This window comes from Heterodontus francisci, unplaced genomic scaffold, assembly GCF_036365525.1.
Source record: "Heterodontus francisci isolate sHetFra1 unplaced genomic scaffold, sHetFra1.hap1 HAP1_SCAFFOLD_345, whole genome shotgun sequence".
Taxonomy (NCBI): Eukaryota; Metazoa; Chordata; class Chondrichthyes; order Heterodontiformes; family Heterodontidae; genus Heterodontus; species Heterodontus francisci.
This window is the reverse complement of record NW_027141121.1, coordinates 967,417-972,551: the sequence shown is the minus strand read 5'-3', so window position 1 is coordinate 972,551 and position 5,135 is coordinate 967,417.

Below are 5,135 nucleotides of genomic sequence, written 5' to 3'. Positions count from 1 at the left end.
TTCAACTCATAAACAAAGTAACTGCTGCAGTTTTTGATCTTTATCTCATGGACCCAGTGGCAGGGATTTCCTTCCCAGTGTAAACAAACTGTCCTGGTTACTTCCCCCTGTCCCACGCTGGGATGGGAACCTGAAATGAGAGTTTATAAATATTGAAGACTGTAGCTGATGTGAACAGTGCTGGACAGTGAATGTAAATCTGATATTATAAAGGCTGAAATTACCCTGTAACCAGCCTGTGGCAACTGTGGAGCAGTGATGATGTGGGACAACAGTCTCCGGAATCTTCCATCCACCAGAACTGAAACAACAATCACAGAGTCAGCCCCTGAACTGCAACCGTCCGTACCAGCACTTCCGATATGTCTTCCTTTTCCCTCAAGCGAGTTTTGCCTTACCTCACACCCCACTCACAGTGTTGACAGGGCCTTCGTACCCTGCCAGTTTCTTTTGCCCTACGTCTAGTCTCGCCCCCACCCCTCCCTCTCAGAAGCTCCGTTCTGATCCCCCTTGTCCGATTTTGGATCTAGTATTATTCAATGAGAAGGGGCCAACTAGTAATCTGGTTGTAAAAGAGCCTTTAGGGAAGAGTGATCATCATATGGACATTTAAATTATGCTTGAAAGTGATGTCGATCAGTCCAAAACCCGGAACTTAAACCTAAACAAAGGAAATTACAAAGGTATGCGGGGCAAATTGGCTGTGCTGGATTGGTAAACGACATCAAAATGTAAGAGGGTAGACAGACAATTGATAGCATTTAATGAATTAATAGGTTATTCACAACAAATTTACATTCTCACAAAACACAGCAGGAAAGGTGATCCAACCATGGCTAAGAAAAGTTAAAGATTGCATTAATCATAAAATCACAGAATTGTTACAGCACAGAAGGAGGCCATTCGGCCCATCATGTCCGCATCAGCTCTCTGAAAGAGTAATTCCCTCAGTTCCATTGTCCTGCCTTCTCCCCATATCCCTGATCATGTTTCCTTTTAAATAACTGTCTAATTCCCTTGTGAACGCTTCAATTGAACCTGCCTCCACCACGTTCTCAGGCAGCACATTCCAGACCTGAACCTCTCGCTTTGTTCAACAGTTTTTCCTCATGTCACTTTCGCTTCTCTTACCAAACACTTTAAATCTGTGCCCTCTCCTTCTCCATCCTTTCCCGAGTGAGAACAGTTTCTCTCGATCTACTCTGTCCAGACCCCTCATGATTTCGAACAGCTCGATCAAATCACCTCTCAGCCTTCTCATCTCCAAAGAAAACATTCCTAACATCTCCAATCTACCTCCAGAACTAAAATTCCTCATCACTGGAACCAGTCTTGTGAATATTTTCTGTGCTCTCTGCAACGCCCTCACAACTTTCCTCAAGTGCGGCTCCCAGAACTGGGCGCAATACTGCAGCTGAGGCCAAACTAATGTCTCCTTTAAGTTCAGGTTCAACTTGATCAAAGGAAGAGGCGTATAAAGTTGCCAAAAGAAGTAGCAAGCCTGAGGATTGGAAGCATTTTAGAATTCAGCAAAGGAGGATCAAGAAACTGATAAAGAAAGGGAAAATCGAATATGAATGTAAACTACTGAGTAACATTAAAACAGTCTGTAAAAGCTTCTATAGGTATGTAAAAAGGAAAAGATTAGTAAAAACAAATATGGGCCCATTACAGGCAGAGACAGAAGAATTTAGAATGGGGAATAAGGAAATGGCAGAGAAATTAACAAATTCTTTGTGTCCATCTTCACAGACAAAGATACAAAGAACCTCCCAGGAATGCTAGAGAACCAAGGGACAAGTGAGAATGAAGAACTGGAAGAAATTGGTATTATAAAGAAAAGTACTGCTGGAGAAAGTAATGGGACTGAAAGTTGGTAAAACCCCTGGACCTGATGATCTACATCCCAGAATGTTGAAAGAGGTGGCTGTCGAGATAGTTGATGGATTGCTGATCAACTTCCAACATTCTTTCGATTCTGGAATGCTTCCTGCAGTTTGGAAGGTCGGAAATATAATCACACTAACTAAGGAAGGAGGGAGAAAGAAAACAGGGAACTTCAGACCCGTTCGCCTGACATCAGTACCAGGGAAAATGCTGGAATCTATTATAAAGAATGTGATAAGTGGGCACTTAGAAAATAATGATAGGTTTGGGAAGATTCAACATGGATTTATGAAAGGGAAATCATGTTTGACAAAACTGTGGACTGTCACAGACACAATGGGCCGAAGGGCCTGTTTCTGTGCTGTGTCACTCTATGACTCTATGTAGAGATTTTTTGAGGATGTAACTAGCAGAATGGATAACGGGGAAGTGGTGGATGTGGTAGATTTATATTTACAGAAGGCTTTCGATAATTTCCCACACAGGAGGTTAGTTACCAAAATTAGGGCACATGGGATTGGGGTAATGTACTGGCATGGATTGAGAATTGGTTAACGGACAGAAAGCAGGGAGTCACTTAAAATAAACAGGTCATTTATATGTTGGCTGGCTGTGACTAGTGGGGTACCATAAGGATCCGTGCTTAGCCCCAGCTGGTCATAGTGTATATCAAAGATTCATATTCACCTCTAACGCTGGTATCTCCCTTTACACTCTGTTCCTATTCTATATTCCCCTCTGTCCCATGAAACTCCCTTTACTCTTTGTCCCTATTCTACATTCCCCTCTAAACCTGCTCAATCTCTTTACTCTCAATCCCTGTTCTCTATTCTCTGCCATACTATGTCCTTTGCTCCCTGTTTCTCTCTGCAGAGTCTAGTTCTTCTCCGTTCTCAGTCTCCCTGCAGTTCCTGTACCTACACTCACAATTTCTTTGCCTTTGTTGCACTGACACCTCCCTCACTGAGTAGTTGAACTGAAATTGACCCTTTACATTACCTTTTAAATCTGTACCATCCATGCTGAAGATTCTCATCACATTTCACCTGACTGGAGCACTCAGTCCCAGTACAATCGATGCTCCTCCAGGGCTGGTCCAGGACTGTGTGTTTTACACACGGGTCAGTCAGTGCTGAGTCTGTGACTGAGTGCCAGAAAGATGTTTTATGTTAATATAAATTACAGTTAATGTTACACAGCGACTAGTACCCTCCCGAAATACCAATAATCTCAGTTTCACTCTCCGCCCTGGAAGAAAATCCCCCGGATTAAATCTGGAAAATTTCCTCCTTCTCTAAACCAGGTTTCCATCTGTCTCCCAGCTCAGCCTCCCCTTCTAACACACTGTTCACAGACAGTCCTCCCTATTTCAGATTAACTATCAGCTCTCAGGTAACAGAAAGCAGTAAATATCTCAACTTCACTTCATCCCAATAGAAAAGATGCACATGTTCAGTGAGAGATATCATGGGGTATCTCAAGCCCCAGGTGAACACTGAATAAAGACCATGTTCCAGTCTCCATAAACATGGCCTCATTAAAATCTCTGCTGCTCCCCCCGTGTCCTCACTCGCACCGAGTCCCGTTCACTCATCGCCCCTCCCAATGATCGCTGTCCTACACTGGCTCCAGGTCGAGCAATGCCTCAGTTCGAACATGCTCATCCCCCAGGTTCAAACCATTGATGGCCATGCCCCTCCCTCACACTGTGACATCCTACAACCCTCAAAGGTCCCTTCGCCTCTCCAATTCCACACAGTTGCACATCCCTGATTTCCTTCAACCCAACATTGACGGGTGGTGTTTCAGCTGCCTTGGCCTTAAGCTCAGGAATTCCATCCTTATGCCTCTCCTCCTCTCTACCATTCCCTCCTCCTTTAAGACATCCTTTGAAACCTACATCCTGGAGCAAGAGGGTTTCCACCTGTCCTACCATCACCTAATGTGATCCTGCATCAAATTATCTGTCTGTTAACACTACGGTGAAGTGCTTGTGATATTACAGGAGGTTAAAAGCACTATATCAATGCACGTTGTGGTTATTGTTGCCTCTGCATCCCAGTCCCCTCAGTCACTCTGTCCCACAACACATACTGGCCCCTGGAGAGAGAGTGTGTTGTGCCCAGGTCTACACTTGGGGTCTATCACCATCCATGGGCACTGCCAGGAAGGGAGTGAGCGGTCAACACGGACAGCAGAGTCTGGTTCAGTTCCCTGGAGTTTCAGTGACGTTCACTTTGTGTTTCACATCCTTTATTCACTGTGTCCCTGACAATAAGGAGGGGAGCGAGTAAACTGTCTCATTTCTGTGGGTGACACGGGACATCCCAGAATCACCCATCTGCACCATATACAAACAGCAATCTACCTGTACAATAAACAGCATTACAGACGGGTGGAGGCTTCAACTCATAAACAAAATAACTGCTGCAGTTTTTGATCTTTATTTCCTGGGTCCACTTGCAGCGATTTCCAATCCAGTTAAAACAAACTGTACTCGTTACTTCCCCCTGTCCCACGCTGGGATGGGAACCTGAAATGAGAGTTTATAAATATTGAAGAATGTAACTGATGTGAACAGTGCTGGACAGTGAATGTAAATCTGATATTATAAAGGTGGAAATTACCCTGTAACCAGCCTGTGGCAAGTGTGGAGCAGTGATACGGTGGGACAGCAGTCTCCGGAATCTTCCATCCACCAGAACTGAAACAACAATCACAGAGTCAGTCCCTGAACTGATGGTAATTATTAACAGTTCGAGAGACTGGTAACAGCAGAGAGTACCAGAAACTGGGGAAATTCCGAAGTCACTCGGTCTCCATTCTATATTCCCCTCTTTTCCCAGGTATCCCCCTTTACTCTCTGCCCCCATTCTATATTCTCCTCTATCCCGGGTATCCCCCTTTACTCTCTGTTTCCATTCTATTTTCCCCTCTATCCCGGATATCTCCTTTTACTCTCTGTCCCATTCTATATTCCCCTCTATCCTGGATATCTCCCTTTTCTCTCTGTCCCCATTCTATTCTCCCTCTATCCCGGGTATCCCCCTTTACTCTCTGTCCCCATTCTATATTCCCCTCTACCCCGGTTATCTCCCTTTATTCTCCCTTTACCTCTCTGTAGATGCCTGTTCTTGCCCTTTCCCTGCATCCACTCTCTGTCCCATTGTTCTGACTGATAGTCCCAGTCTCCCAAAACTTCCTCTTCCTACTGCTGTGACGGAGGTGGGAGGAGTGCACTGTTCATT